This window comes from Sparus aurata, chromosome 22 (assembly GCF_900880675.1).
Source record: "Sparus aurata chromosome 22, fSpaAur1.1, whole genome shotgun sequence".
Classification (NCBI taxonomy): domain Eukaryota; kingdom Metazoa; phylum Chordata; class Actinopteri; order Spariformes; family Sparidae; genus Sparus; species Sparus aurata.
Window position 1 is genome coordinate 21,218,015 of NC_044208.1, and position 16,988 is coordinate 21,235,002.

At 42.2% G+C, this 16,988-nt stretch overlaps 1 long non-coding RNA gene across 1 annotated transcript; it reads right to left on the minus strand.

Moving 5' to 3' along the window:
- Positions 1 to 6,362: 6,362 nt before the first annotated feature.
- On the minus strand, positions 6,363 to 12,782 carry LOC115573581 (uncharacterized). Its single transcript, XR_003982306.1, has 3 exons — positions 12,745 to 12,782; positions 9,747 to 9,812; positions 6,363 to 6,539 (listed from the first exon to the last, which is right to left on the minus strand). It is a non-coding gene; the product is annotated as an uncharacterized LOC115573581 (long non-coding RNA).
- Positions 12,783 to 16,988: the final 4,206 nt, after the last annotated feature.

Sequence of the window (16,988 nt, forward strand, 5' to 3'; positions counted from 1 at the left end):
CTAACGTTAACTTTCCAAACGTCCCTGATGAATTTAAGGTGGAGTAACATTAACACATGTCGACTCAGCTATTTATTGATTAGTAAATGATGCTGCTATGGTCCGAAGTAAGCTAGCAAGCTAACACTCTGCTCCAACAACGATCATTAAACTATTGATTTTATTCACTTCATCAAATTGACGTTACTGTACCTCTATCTTCTTCACGTTTTTCTTCCTCTTCTTTCCGTCTTTTCCTTTACTGGGCGCCAGATGGTTTCAGTCTTTTGGACCTTGTAATTCCGCTACAGTATCAGTAGATCTCTCTCTTGGTCTTGGGGTACCTGTTAGATTCAGGCAGCTCGCCTCTCGACCCGACCCCCTCACAGAAGACAGGTACAGTGCACCGAGCCAGAACCCAGAAAAAAGGCTTCTCTGTTATTTGATCGTCCTTGCCATTACGTCATATTGCTGTGGGCTTATATAATATTTCGAAATAATAGTAATAATGGCACTGATAAAAAATATATATTCTTTCAATTTTTATTTCTCCCCCCTTTTCGGCGCCCCCTGCGGATGACGGTGCCCCTAGCATTTGCCTATACTGCCTATGCCCAGGGCCGGCTCTGGCGTCTGTCAGCGGAGAGGGTGGAAGCCTTTCGGGCTTGTCCGACACTTTTTCGCAGGGGGGCGAGGCTAAAGTTCAGAATATGTCTCAGACTGGCACCGGCCTTGATGGTCATTTCGCTCGGCCATTTGCACATGAGACCTTTTCAGCGGTGGGTGGCGTAGCTCAACCTAAACCCGACATGCCATGGACAGTGCCAGGTCTTAATCCTCACGGCGTGTATCCTGGCTTTGCACCCTTGGAGACACACAACTTTTCTCACGACAGGAGTTACCATGGGAACTATCCTGTCCAGAAGGGTCATTAGTACAGACGCCTCTCTAGTGGGCTGAGGAGCCACTTGCAAGGGCAGGATAATAAATGGCACATGGAGCTCACAGATGCAGTTGTTTCACATCAACTGCCTGGAACTCCAGGCTGTGTCTCTGGCGCTGAAACATTCTCTACCCTTTTTGAAAGGGCAGCATGTTCTGGTCAGGACAGACAATACCACGGTAGTGGCATACAACAGATGGGGAAGGCTGCGTTCACATCATCTGCATATGCTGGCACACAGACTGAAAATGTGGAGCAGCTCACACCTATCATCTCTGAGAGCCACTCACCTACTGGGAGTATTGAATCTGGGGCGGACTTGCTGTCCAGGGTCAACCCTCGCTACAAGGATTGGAAACTCCACAGCGAGGTGGTGGCTCAGATTTGGGAGAGATACAGCTAAGTGAAGGTAGATCTCTTTGCGTCAGAAGAGAGCGCTCGTGCCCTCTGTTTTATTCCTTCCTCTGATGGGGGTGGATGCCTTGGCGAACGAGTGACCTCATGTCTGCCTGTACACTTTTCCCCCATTAGAGCTGATCACTCCTACTCTCGCCAGAGTGTGGGAGAGGGGCTTGACTCTCATCCTGATAGCTCCCCGCTGGCAGGGGAAACACTTGCTAGCGGAGATATTTCAGCACTGCACAGACAGCCGTGGCCTCTGCCCCTCTGCAGGGATTTCCTGACGCAGGCGCGCATACTCTGGAGCGCATGGCTCTATGGGCCTGGCCCGTGAAAGGTTGAATCTGGCTACTACTGGGATCCCACAGAGTGTCATTGCCACTATTCAGAGTGCCAGAGCCTCCTCGACGAGCTGCGCTTATGATGGCAAGTGGCGCATGTTTGAGGATTGGTTGGTCAAAACAGAGGTAATACCTTTTAGACGTTTTTGCAGGAGCTGCTGGACAAAGTTTTGGCTTTCTCCGCTGTCAAAGTGTACTTAGCCACTATACCAGCATGTCACGTAGGCTTTGGAGATGAGACGGCAGGTCAGCATCCTCTCGTTTGTCAGTTAGTGAAGGGAGCTAGGCACCTTCGACCAGTGTCAAGGAGCTTGGCTGCCTCGTGGGATTTATCCTTGGTGCTTGATGTACTGTCATGCCCACCTTTTGAGCCTTTGCATCAGGTAGAGCTTAAACTGCTCTCCCTTAAAACGGCTCTGCTACTCACGTTGGCTTTGGCCAAGTGCGTGAGTGACATCCATTATTGTGAACCCGGCATACATGCAATTTTTAATGGGGGACTCAAAGGTTTTACTGAAGCCCTACCCCGCGTTTGTGCCCAAGGTTTTTAACCCAACACTGTCATGCCGCCCTATTGAGCTGTCGGCGTTCTATCCTCCTCCTCCACGAACACCTGAATGCGCTCTGCCCAGTGCGCACTGTTAGATCCAGAGTTTTACCCCTGTCCGGGAGGCACTCGACCAGCTCTCTGTTATAGAGGGTTAGATCCCTAAACCTACAAGGTTGCTTAAAAACTGGGAATTGAAGTAGGGATTTCTTAAGCTGGTGGTGAGGAGACTCGCCTAGCTTCTCACTGCCTGAATCCGAACATCTACCCTGCTTCTTCTCGTTTGGCACCTGACATGAATAGCCCTTGAGTCAAATATGGCCACCAGCCACGCCCGTTATGGCAGCTCTCCTCTAAATGATCTGTGCACTTGTTATGGTGCTAGGTGGTATTTTAAGGGCTTTTGGTACACCCTAAGGGACTGTTTCAATTTGGTAGGCTAGAGTAACCTTTAAGAACCTTTAAGATATTATGCACACTTAACACCTAACTTTTACTTCCATCAAAGAGACATAAAATCAATGTTCACAACTTTATATTATGTAGGTTTTATTGCAGAGACTTTAGCAAGGGCAAAGCATACAGCGTAATACTTATTTTAATTACTATCAATCATTATCAAAAATGCTTATTGATAAATCACAATACTTTAAATAACAAATTAATCTAAAAGGGCTGAGGCCTGGTTTGAAATACCTAAATTTAGGTGAGATGGAGGGGGTCAGGTTTTTCCATGGCTTGCCTTTACCCTCCCGCTGAAAGTCCAAGCCCTTGAGGCAAATCACCACCCCGGCCGAGGTCTCGTAATTTTCTCAAAGTCCAGACTTCACGCCAGCAGAGTGAACAAAAGTACTCCAATATCTAAATTGTCATCCACGGCATGTTGGCAAAAATTGTTAATCCGTTGTGCTCTTTATTCCTTGGTCTGTTTATGCTGAAGACTTCTTGAAGTCCTTTCTACGACGTTTAGGCTGCTCACATTCTCCGTCTCAGGTGTTTCTTCAAGGCTTAAGCAAGTGGAAGAACAAACTTTAGTCCGTGCTTCTCGGTTTATATACTCTCTTGCTTTGGACAGTGGCTTGGATTTATGTCCTTATTAGGACATTTTCTCAATATCTCTCTGTTCACTGGCTAATAACCCTGACCTCAGATCAACACCATTGTTTTCAATCATGGTTACCCATTACCCATCCTTCTACTTTGCAAAGTTAATACTTAATCAAAAATTATCATCAGAGACAGAATGACAGACAGAGCCTTGAGTGTAACACTCCCTCTTTTTCACACACACACAGTGTCGCCATTTCCTCTTCACTTTCTCCTCCAACACACCCTTAATATACTGATTTAACATTCCCTTCATTACACACTCCTTTACTGTAATTGTGGCAAACACAATGCAGTAGGCAGAGCTTTTATATACTTCATTTTTAGGTCTATGTATAATGTCCACTTCTTGTATTTGTGTCTGGCAGGAGTGTATGAATCTCAACTTTCCTGACAGCCAGTTGACGGTCAGTTGACGCTCACGTTCTCGACCATCTTTCTCATTGAGCTCTCAAGTTTGTCCATCCATCAGCACATTTGCTCTCATCTCGTACAGAGACTACTACTACTATCACTACATGATGTTTTTTCTCTCACCAGTTTTACCGCTAGTTATCCAGATTATCATTATAATTTTTTATTATTTTTTTAAGCGAATGCTAGTAGATGAACCAGAGCACCCCGGAGAAAACCTGTACAAAAACCCAGAGAACATCGAGTCACTCAACTCAGGAGACCCAGTCAGACCTGCATGTATCAGGCGGCCAGAAGCACAACACACTCACGCCTCACTCGCACAGAGATCATTTGTTCATTTCCTTTTGCTGCACAAAATGAATCTTCGCCATCCTGATGGCTTAGGTGTCACAGTCTCTAGTGCTTGTGCAAGCCTGATCTTCTCTGACTCCAGAGCCTGTATTTTTTTGCGATTGTTCTCTAACTCCTCTAAGTACTGCACCTGTTTTTCAAAGTCCACCTTGAGCTCGCTATATATTCCAAGGAAGACATTCAGTTCCTGGCATTTGTCTTCAATCCTTAGATTGTGCTTCAAGGCAACTCTAAATTTCTTCCAGACAACACGAGATGAGTATGGCAGTGGGGCTTTAGATGCCCTTGCCCTCTTCAGGTCCAATTCAAGCTCATGTAAATCATGGGACAACAGCCTTATGCGTTCGAGACAGCACTTTCGCTCTTCCTCCCAGAAGACCTTCACGTTGTCCTTTTGCTCCTCCAGATCACCTAAGGATTCTTTTGGCATTTCTGTCATCTCTGGCGATGACATTCCCGTTAAGTGAGATGACTCACAGATTTCTGAGCCTGGGCTTTGTGTATCCTCTTGTAAGAGGTTCTCCTCCTGGCTGGTTTGGCTCTGGCTGGTGCTAGCTTTGCTGGGCACCTGGTTGTCTGTCTGCCTGTTCATGTCTTCGCATTTGTTAAACTCGCTCGGTGAAACGTTCATGCACAATTGAATTTGATCTTTTAGAATGACTTTGCAACATTCTCAAAGATCAGTGCCTCAAAAAGCTTTGATGCCTCCGTATGTTGCTGACTGTTCAACATTCTAAAAGACCAATGATGATGTCATAAATGATGTCATCATGATGTCATTGATATTTCAGAGCAGGGGTGGGCAATTCATTTTTCCAAGGGGCTGTTCTCTGTTCTGATTGGTGGACTGAGATTAAGCTCTTTCTAGTCAGTTTAACTGTTAATAAGGTCAAACTTTGATCTGTTTCAGGTTACATGTATATTTCAGTTGTTTCTTCTTCTGCCTTTCTTTTCTCTTCCTCTTTTTTGTCTCTCTTTTCCCTCTATCTCTCTCTCTCACACATTCACACACTTTGCCTTCAATCAACTTCATCTTGTCCCTCCTTCTCCTCTCCCGGTCCAATTGGTTCCACTCATTCGTTCTCCCCCATTCCACAGTTCTCCTATCAAAATGTTCAGGTTTTTAAGCCCATTAACCCTACAACTTTCTCAGCCGTTCTGCCTTTAAAGCTTTTAAAATATTCTGCTTTTTCTGCAAAAAAATTTCCCATTCATTCTCATGGGGAAATTTTCCACTTTGGCTCTGCAATGCATTATAATTTTATGCATTTCAGAGAATTATTTACCAGTATATTCAGCAGTTATTTTCTAAATCACTTCAACTGTCAGCTGTAAAACTGTAGTGTAATGATTTCTTGGTTTAATGTATTTTAATTGATGGTGAGGTTATCAATATGTTGGCTATTATCCTCTGAGCACAAATGATATGTACGCTGAGATATACCCATTTACATTCTCTGTTGAATTATTAATTTGAAAAAGTTTAATTAAAAGGGATAACTCCTCGTCAAACTAATTATGTCATCATTATCCAATTGCGGTGCAGTTCATCACGGCTGACTAACTGTGTCAGCGTCAGGTTCATAACCATCACCTGCAATTAGGATCGTCATTAAAATAAAGACTCAAGGCAGTGGTAGTTGACATTGAACTGATGTGTGAAACTTGATTTTGTCAGCAGGTGCAAACTGCTCTGCAGAGAGAGACATGAATCAGCAGTGGCGGCTGCCAAAATGACTGACAAAGTCACTCAATAACACGGCTGTAGCTGCTGAAGGTTGACACTTATGTCACATCAGATAAATGTTGAGTGTGAACAGCCATGGAGAAAGTCGGCTCAATCGGACGGCTGAAGTCCCTCTGGAAGTGGAAGCATTGCTTTCTGCGTTCATTTAGACCAAAGTGTAGCCCAGAATATGCAAGAATCTCCTTTTGTTCTCAAGCTCCCACACAAGTGCACTCTGCTGCTAATACTGAAGGAGATTCTAAACAGGCCAAACAATGAAGTGAAAAGCATTTTAAATCAAACAGTTCAAATATGTCACGATACATGCCGCCTTCCAGGGTGAACACAGTTATTCTGAAACTGTAGCCCTTAGAAACAATGATTAATCGCCTTTTAGGCCAAATACACACTAATAGAAAACTTAATAATTTTCTGTCATCCAATTGCTCAAAACATTGCCCTTTGTGTTCAGTAAGGATTGACATGCAGTGGCGAGTTTCACCAAAAATACACACTTTCTGCCCTCAGCAAAACATAGTGAAGTGTCACTTTTTAATACCTTCACAGTTCATATCACCAACGTAGTGATATACCATACAGTCAGAGCAGTGGACTCTACCCTCTCAATCATATCTGACAGTTTGATGATTGGAGGGGTCACATCAGATCAGGCACGTACTTTCCTGACAAACGTGTCTCCAGCCTCCAGCCAGACTTTCCTGGGATTACCTACATAAAAAGGTAAAGATAAAATGTCAGGAAAAGATTCTCTTGAACCAAAATGTACAGTCCATTGAAGGGTTAAATAATTGCAAAACAATAAGGAACAAAAGGCTTTTGTTGTCTAATGAATGGAAACACCTGAAACCATAAGGGACCGCACTAATCATTTGGCTTTATTGTCAGAATTTGGTTTCATTTGCAGCCCTTATCTGTCCTGTCGGTTTGTGTCGTGAGAAGCATAGATCAGGATATAAGCTGCGGATGTGTCCCGTTCTCATTACAATGATTCAGCAGCGTATGAAACAACCCCATCTGCCGCGCCGCCTGCTCCTTTTTATCGTTACACACACGTCTGCCCCGGTTATGTGCAGTCAGTTTGGTATGTATTGATTCCGTATGAGAGAGAGGAGAGGGTTGCTTTTGGTTGGCAGTTGTGTCTCCTGAGGGCGAAGTAGAAACTCAAAAAATCTCACTGAAAGGAAATTTTATTTGAAAATCAGTGAGTTTTGAAGGGCAGAGATTAGGAACAAACAACAGTCTAAGATGAGTGGACACACTCAAGTGTTTGCTGGATGGTCCCCCGGCTCAGCGGCAAATCATCCCTGTAACCTAGCAGCACCACTCACAGTTTAATTACAGTGAGTAGACAAGAGAGCAGCCAGGAGTCAGATGGTACTCTCCACTTGTGGTTGTTATTTGTTGCGTCTGTTTAGTTTCATGAAAAATAAATGTTTTACATCAGTGGCGCGGTAATACAGAGGGTTTAATTCAGCTGCTATTAAATTATTTCCAATTAACTCAACAAGTGCTATGTTTGTTCCATAATCTGTGATATATACGTAACGTACAACACCAAAAAGAAGTGAACTGCCATTTTGCTTGGTAAAACACCCTTATATGACCCACTGTCACATGCTTTTGATTGATTACATCTTTAACAAGCATTTTAAAACAAATGAATTCAAACTGGGAGCCGTTCATGCTGTTTGAAGACCCACAAATGGTGTTACGTCTCTCTGATAAAAATAGCACAAACATTAATCTAAATTAGTGTTTTTGATTGATCTTATTGACTTTATAACTGTCTCACAGCTCCCCTGAGGGAACATTAATATTCCTCAAAGGGCACAGAGCGGCTAATTACCCAAATTATCTCACAGGCTCATTAGGTTCTGATGGCAGTTGACACAGCGAAGGCAGTGGTAGAAATTATACTGTCAAAATGTCACTCACGCTGTGAAATAACTGTGCAGCTGATCAGACTCAGGCAACTCAATCAAAACTCATTCAGTGCGTACAGTATGTGTGTCAGCATTTTACGTCCACTAACAGCAAGTATTTGACTTTATATAACTCCAAGTAAACACATTCAGATATATTTTTTTTTGTAACTCAAGCAGAGATTATAGATTATGACATCATATGACTATCCATCTCAAAGAGGCATGAGAGAGGGATTGGAAAAGGTGTTTACTCTGTGATTACTGTTAAGCTTTTAAAACATTCATGGCAATGCATTTGTTCAAGTTATTAGGGCCTTGGATAGTGATTAGAAAATAGATCACACATCTATTAAATGGCTCAATTCTCATGACACAGAGAAGATTTGATTTAATTCTGTTGAGGTCACTGTCAGGAAACAAGGGTTTTAGCTAAATGCTAACATTAGCATGCTAAACATGCTCACAAAGATTGAGGTTTGTGAGGCTGATGTTTAAGATGCAGTTTTTTAATGTGCTCACCATGATTAGCACCGCAAACAAAGTACAGCCAAGGCTTACGGGAATGTAATTTGTTTTTCTGATATTAAGACGCAAAGCAAAGTGTTTTAGACTTTAAACTTTAAGCTGGCGACAGAGCGAGAGGAATGTTAAGGCACCGAAGTTGTTACAATTCATCCTCAAGGTATGTTCGAACTGATGGTGGCGCTAGAGGAAAAGTGAGGGGATCTTCAACATCCGACATCGGGAAATGTATATTATTGGCTATGTATAAGCATTACTGAAATTAAAGCCAATAAGTTGAGCTGATAATATGAGGCTAAATTGCTTTCATTGACTCAAAAAGTGCAGCATTTACACACTCCAATACAGTAAATGTTGGCATGCCGTTTAAAGTTGGACTGCAGTCCATCAATAAAGAAGAGAAGAAGAAGAACGAGCACAGCACAATGTTGTCATGCTCATGATTTCAAACTCCTGCTCCCAATGTGGATGTTCTTACTTTTTTTTTTACACTTTCAGAGGAAGATATCATGAATAATGAATTGTGCAGTGCATGTTCGTCAGCAGTTCAGAGAGGAGGGATAAGGTCTACAAGTTTTAACACAACAAATGTTATTAGAGGAAATTGTCTCCTTTTCAACCCTCAAATGTGACCAAACTGCAGGATCTTCTTTTAAAAATACAGCTTTAAACATTATATTTCTGCACAGAATTTTATGCCAGTCCAACTTTTAGATGTTCAGGTATTTCAGTGTTGGCCAACTGACCCACAGACATTGACATCCATAAAGCCACGCACCTGCTGTGGCTGAAAGGTGAGAAAAGAATATGCACGATATTTAATGAAAAAATGTTATGTTCCCCAAAGGACTTGTTCCCCACTTAGTCATTACATGAGTTTCATTCAGTCTTAAGCCTCTTAGGCACATGCAGTAAAAAGTAGAAGCAAGATCACAGCAACTGAATTGGTGTTCCTGTGGTCTTTAGCACAGATATTGCATGATGTAACCGAGGTTATTGCACACTTGTTGCGCATATTATTGCTCCTCACAGGAAGTAATCTGTGATGTAACTCATTGTGTGTCATTTTGGGACAAGACTTGAGGCAGGCTTTATATTTTAGCCCCTGAATTATTAACAATGTGCAGCCTTCAACATTACAGTAATCGTTCATCTAGATTCACCCTCTCAGCCCACTGATAAACCGTCCAGAGATCTGTTCAGTCTGAACATGCCGTCTTTGAATAGAAAAGCAGGATAGACATTGCCTTTACTCAACATGTATATTAAAATATCCCAGAATATTTCTAAAACACAAGATATGCTTGCGTCTGAACTTAAAAGTTTCAACTCAATGTGTACGGCTATTCGCTTAAATGTCCAGCGTGTAGGATTCAGCAGGCTCTATTAGCAGAAATGGAATACATAATATTCATAATTATGTTTTGATTAGTGCATAATCCCTGAAGAATAGTTGTGTCTTTGTTACCTTAAAAGAAGCAGGTCCTCTGTCGCGGAGTCTGCCATGTTACACCGCCATGTTTCTGCAGCAGCCCTGAGACAGAGGAGGGATTGATACGAGGGCTATTCAGCAACAACTCCAACAACGTTTCATCTCCATACTCAAAATGTTGTCTTTTATATAGTGAGAGCATTTATTTACTGAGCACAGCAGTGCATTTGATCATTTCCATTTGACTTTCTAGAAGGAGTCCTTTTGAGAAATTAAATTATAACTAGATATTTCAAAATATGGACAGTTTTTTTTAAATGTTGTGAAGTTGGCAGGCGGAAGGGAGAAGGTCACATCTAGATGTTAGCCATTTGAATGACATCTAGATGCAAACAGACACTGGGCAAACATGTTTGGGCCCCCTTTATTTTTATGGATTAGTGCATCAGCTATGTGTTAGTACACCAAACAATGCCTCCCTCTTCAGCAGACGATCATACAGAACAGAAGACAGACAGCAGAGAGGATGGCCTGTACTCGATAGTTGGATGATCAGTTTTCAGTACAAGACCTCATATAGCAGAACATCCAAAGACTTCGTGACTTCAGTGATAACACGTTTTAAGTCGTACAGAGAAATAACAATTCAGCTTGTTGAACCCTCGACATTTCAACACCCTTTCTAGCTCCACATCTTGGCTTCATCTGCAGCATCCAACACGACTCTTTATGGGAGCTCATGGCTTGATGTTGACGTGAGCTCCATCAGAGTTCCCCCAAGATCATTTCGCTAAAAACCAAGAGTCTGTCCCAAGAAATTCCATGAATACTAATGCTCCGCCGTCTCGCCTCGTAAGCCTTCCCACTAATGCCTTTTCTGGAATATTCCTTGCCTTTGATAGGATTAGAGTTGTGTGTTTAGCAGGATAAAAACGAATGAAGCGCATAAAGTGCAAAGGCTGCATTTACGGGCCAGCCCTCACCAGAATTTAAAAGGCGGATATATCAATTGAGGCCAGAGAAGTGGCTACAGATCGATTTTAGCACTTCCCCTGATAATGTAAATGACAGTGAGGGAAATTACATAAATCAGTCACGGGGAATGACTTTGTTATGGTGCCAGTATTAATCGTTTTTAGGTCAAACATAAATTTATGCTTTTAACACATACTTGGCATTCAAACTCCCATTTTTTATTTTTTTTGTCCAGCCCCCTTAAGAAGTTTAAATAGATAGAGGTCTGTTCCATCACAAGTTGATGAAATATATTAATTTATATTTTCTAAAATTAAGGGTCTTTAACGGGAAGATGTACTGTAGATGCTGTGCTGTGCTGTGCTGATTCGTGTTCCAGTCCAGAAGATATCCCACTTTTCTTTTTCTTTTTTTTTTCTTTTTGCAAAATATGTAGCTGCAGGCATATTGTTCATAATTTCTGTGAATTTTATTGAAGCTCTTTCAACGTGGTTGTTCAGATGAGACGACCGAGCAGAAAAACAAAAAATGTTCATTTTCACTGAATGGCTGCAAATTCCTTATACCTCCGAGAGCTTAATAAACCTGAGAGCATTAAACTAGTCCGCACGTCATTATCACTTCTGCGTAGCAAATACTATTGCGTTAGCCCCCTTCTTGCCTACTTTGGGCAGCAGTAGTGCCTCTTCTCTGGAGCACTTTGCACTAATGAAAAGGTGTCATGTTAGTGGCGGCCGTGATGGATTGAAAGAACACAACCTCTTGAGAGATCTCTGGCACTGCTCCGCACCGGGGGAGGGGGAGATTGCCACTGCCAGTCCGAGCAGAGGAGGACGCTTCTCTGCCAGGAAAAAAAGGCCCAGAGATGTGATTGATGCCGCTGAACCACAACCTCCAGGTAAAGCTCAATCTGGATAAGCCGCTCGTCCTCCCACTGGAAGCGCCAAAATCAACCATTTGCTGATGGAATCAGGACAAGTGAACATGTCAATATCTCAGGATCACATTGCAGTGTTTTGTTTTTTTTCCCCAAGGTGCGTGACTGTGTAGAATTAACTTTTTTTTCATCATTAATAAATATTGTTAATGTCAATAAATCACAAATTGAGGTGTTTTTCTTTAATAATCGGGTCAGAGCTGAGACACTATAGTATAACTGAAGCAATCACATGACCCGACAGCTGAGAAACTGACAGCAAAACTAATGATCCTTTGTCATTGGAGGAAACTTTTCCCCTTTCCAAGCCCAAAACATCCCAATTAGTTTTCCAGTGTTATAACTCGCTGGCAGTCTCTCTGAATTCCCAGTGAAGGTTTGGATTTGGCTCCTTCGCTGCAGCACATTTACTTCCCCCTCCTGACAGAAGTTGCCAGAAAAGAGGTTATTTTCCCTCCCGCAAAACTTTGTGAATCGATGGAGAGTGCATGTTATTCGCTATCAGCCTTGACCAGCTGTTAAAATTGAAGCAGTGAATGCTGAGGCCGGAGTTTGGCTTAACACACTCACACACGCGCGCGCAAACACATACGCCACAAAAACATACTTAGTATGATGAGCAGGGATGAACACGTCACTGTTCAAAAAACTCGAAGGTCAAATCATGAATACTGAACTGCTCTTCATGGTAAGAGACAGATTTGAAACACACTGACCTTGTGAATGTTGAGGAATATGAGAATGTGTCACTTACGACCAAACTAGTCTCTTTCCAGGATCAAAAAACAAAATAATAAAGGGAACCTTAACTTCAACACATATTTGATGGGACTTGGTTTTTAACTTATTAAAACAACTTTGCAAGTAAAGGTTCAGATTCTGTTCCAGTTAATCGTCAGATGACAATTAGCTCAGTTAACCGTACAGCTAAATTGGCTTATTAGCTGACAGGAGTCTGCGGGACCACAACCTTGGAGGATGACGGGGGGTGTCGCCACGGGAAATGGAGCTCCGCTCAACTGGGCTCAGCCGCCTCCTAGCAAACATGACTGGACACAAAACTGGGACTAAACACGACGTAAACTGACGGACAAAGAAACTTGTGAAATATAGAGAACTCACCACTTCTGTACTATCGCCTCTTGAGGTACAAAGTGGTGTAACGACACTAGAAGGGTCAGGGCTAGCTGGTTACCACGGTTACTTCAGGAAACATCTCTGCAAAACAATGCATAACGTCAACACGGTAATTTCCTACACAGTCTGTTGATAATGTTTGTTAATTTTCTTTTTATATGTCAAACAAAAATTGTGGCCACATCCTACACATTGAACCTTACAAGAAACAGTTTGTCATTTTCTGAGATTTCAGAAAGTAACTTTACCCAGAAAAGAATATGTCAGTTTCGTTGTACATTGTACAGATTGAACTATTGAAAGCTAAACTGATCTTTTGTGGGCTTAGAAGTTCTGGTGCGCAGAGTTTGTCGCTGCTGGCCAGCTTTTTTCCCCTTGTTTTCATTCTTAATGCAACGCTAAGCTAGCCAGCTGCTGGCTGTAGTTTAATATCCAGTGGACAAAAGCAGTAATTATCTCATCTAACTCATGCAAGGAGGAAAATTCAAGTGTTTTCCATAATGTTGAATTATTCCTTCATTTATTAGATGACATTTTTAAAGGCCTCAGTTACACCTACGTATGTTAAACACCTTTAAAATAAAGGGGTCTGTGTCACTTAGTGGCCATCACTCTTGTACTCTGTCTTGGTCTTTAAACAAGACTATAAATGAGAGTATCATAGACCTGTTCATACTGAAAAGACATCTGTCGCATGCATTAAACCTGATGTAAAGCAAATGTCCACTATTATTCTGTGGCATGCATCCTTGTTTGAAGACCGCTGAGAGCTCACCCATGATTCACTCCAGTGTAGCATTTGGCAGGGCGCCACATTAATCGCCGGGGTAATGGGAAGACAGGCCTATTGACCAGCAGTCCAATAGGACAGAGGGGCAGGACATACAAATCAAAGCTGTCCAGCCTCATATTGACCAGACCATCCACAGGAAGCGAGATTCATTAGATGGGTGACGGGGGGGGGAGGAGACGAGGGGCTCAGCACAGGAAGTTGCAGGGATTTTTTATTCAGCCCAGATCCTGCCAGACCGGCACCAAATCATGTATTTAAAGGGTAAGACTCCAATTAAAAGATAGTCCTTTTTAATAATCCCTCCCCCCCCAACAGCAAACCAGAATTCTGCGTTTCTGCTTTTCAACTGAGTCCCCTTTCAGCTCACGCGACAGGGTGGGGGTTCAAGGGGTGCAGCAGACAGGAGTTCGTGGTAAGTGATGGAGGTGTCGAGAGTGTTGACTTGTTGATGGTCTCAGGACTCGGCCTGCTCTGTCTTCCTTGTCACTCCCCATTACGGACTGTCCAGTACAGTGAAGATAGTGAAAACAAATGTAATGTAAGACACCGGCTCCCCACCTTGGGCTTGTGATCCCCACTAGGGGTCGCCGGAGCTTCACAGGAGGTCACGAGGCCCTTCTTGATTTCAAGGGGTGTAAGAAAACCTTTTTTCTAATATAAAATTACTAATACCTAAATGAAAATGTTATTTGTACACTATTTTTTTTTAAAGCTATTTTAATTTTTTGTTGATTCTGGTGGCCTCTGTGGACAAAAGATGACACAGGTGAAAGCAGAGAAACACGGAGCTGTTTCCAGTGAGAGTCCCCTTCATTTACCCTCAGCAGCCCGCCATAAAAAGCTTTCTTAATTTTTATGACTTTTCTGAACCGGATAAGTCAGAAAACCATCAACACGCATGAAGAATAACTATCTTAATTACACGGAAATAGCCCATCTTATCACTGACGGCCATTTTTCCGCATTAATTACGTAGGTCTTGTAGAGGCATCAGTATTAAAGTATGCAATTAAAACAGCCAAAAGAGCTAATAGAACAAGGGTCAGGGATCAGAAAATGCTGAGTTTGACAAAAGAGAAAAAGTTATTAAGAATGTATGACTGTTAATTCAAATTAAGACATAATACAGATTAAAAAAAAAGTTCCTTAAAATATTGGCAAAAGTCACCCCTGCAAGATAATCTAAAAATCGCTTGTTTTACACAAACCTGTACCTCTATTGTTACACATTGGCTATAATATGCAATATTCATTAAACTATTGCTATGTCTCAATTCAGGGTCTGCATCCTTCGAAGGCCGCATTTGAAGGCCAATTACGTCACAATGCCATAAAAGGCTGTCCCAACTCGAAGGCTACTCCAAATGCACCCCACAACTGCGGTCTTCCTTTCCCTCTTTTTAGAGGATGCACCGCTACTATCCTTTGTGGCCTCACATATCCCAAGATTCTTTGCGTGCCCGAAAAAGAAGAAAGAAGGAGAGAAAATGGCGACATCTCGTGGCGTAGCTCATTACTTTCGCAGGCCTGGGCAGAAATCGTGAGGTAAGGGTAAAGGCGGGAACATCTGGTGACACAACCAGGAAATGCTCCAAAGGCTAGAATTATCCCATTTAACAACGGTTGACGCGGCCTCTCCAAAGGACTCGCCTTCAAAGACCACAAAGGCCGGGTCCTTCCAAGGATGCAGACCCTGAACCCTGAAGACCCAGCATATGTTACTTAGTTGGGGTTGTCAGTTAACTGAATGAGGACAGCGTTTAACACAGATAACGCTCAAAGCATAAGAAGACCTTCACAAGAGTTGACAAGTTGTAAATCAGATTCATGCACCAGGTCCAAAAAGTGGCACTCAAGCGAAGTAGACATCACTGCTCGACCTGGCCTAGTCTGCAAACCGTCGCTCATTAAATCCTTCACAGTCGGAGGACTGTGCTGTGTGACAGGAACAAGCGATGAGCTTCTCCGTTAGAGAATTGATCTCACAGTCGGAGCTCCATTCTTCTTCTGTTCGTCTGTAATGTGCTTTCATCGGCAGCTGATACATCAGAAGTAAATGACCTTCATTCACACCAGGAGACGCCTCCTTCGTAGCTGCTGTGTCTTTTTTTGTTTTTTTCTCCACAAGCCTTCACTTCAGTGAAGCAGGAAGAGAGGCTGCTCATTGTTTTTGACAGTTCATTGTGGAAATCCAAAATCCGAAGCGGAGAGCTGTGATGAATGTGCACTCTGCTGCCAGCTGAGAAGCTTCACAACCAATCAGTGAGATGGAGTTTGAGGGCAGGACTCCAGTTGTATTTTAGACTGTTAATAGAAAATGTTTTTTTCACAGATATGGAAGCTCTGATTATCAATAAACTTGAGGATGAGTGCATATTTTCATTTACTATTTTGTATTCAGCACCTTCTCTTCTTCTTGGGACAGTGTATGGTAGTTTTTGTTTTTTTGTATGTTTTTTTTTTTTTGCTATGTCTAGAGCTACAACTCAAAGCAGCATTTACTGAAATACCCGCAACACCAACCCTGTGTTAATGAACAATATGGGAACCACATTTACCAGCCCAGTTCTTCGAGTCCACGAGTGGGCTGTGACTGTCCTCTTGTGGGCAGAGTAGTGAACATCTTGTTGGTGTTCGAGGGGAGGATAACTAGAGAGTCACGGGTTCCTGATATGTGTTTTTGAGCAAGACAGCACATTCTTAATGTCTCTGGAAGTCAGGAGATCAACTAGGTAGGCAGGTAATCTGGATCTGCACTGGATGACACTGTCTATATAGGATAAAGTAATTACAGCTTATAAGAGTACGTCTACATTGTTGTATATCTGCTTTGACTTGAGTAAAAGATTGTAATACTTTTTCTACTGCCGGGTATTTGTGAGGGATGTTCCTACATGGCATGACCCTCCTGAAGCTCAATATAGTTTAATATATTTCACTTTTATTTTTGTCACTTTTGTTTTGTTTGTTGGTAAAATGCTGGTTTCTGTCTAATAAACCTCACATTGGGTTAATCACTCAAGTTCATTCTCTTGTTCCCACACCACCTATTTGAATTATGTTACATCGAGAAGGAGTTACCACCGACTAAGACTGTTCAGTTGCGCTATCTTACAATCGATATATAGTAAATGTAAGTTAAAGTTTGCCCGATTAGAAGAAGACTTTTCGACCAGGTCTTGAAATGTATGGAAAAGGTCTTAAAAAGGTCTTGAACAGCACTAAATTTAACTTGAGGATTCCCGTATAGACTCTGATAAGGAGCCATATTTACAATAATTGATTTTGAAGGAAACGTTTTGTATTTGTGCCATTTATATACGTATATCCATTCAACTGAATTAAAAAATTATCTCTATGTGTAATATATAATAATATAATTGATCATCCTGATTTGAGGCTTTATCATTGTATCGCTAATGGTCCAGGCTGCATT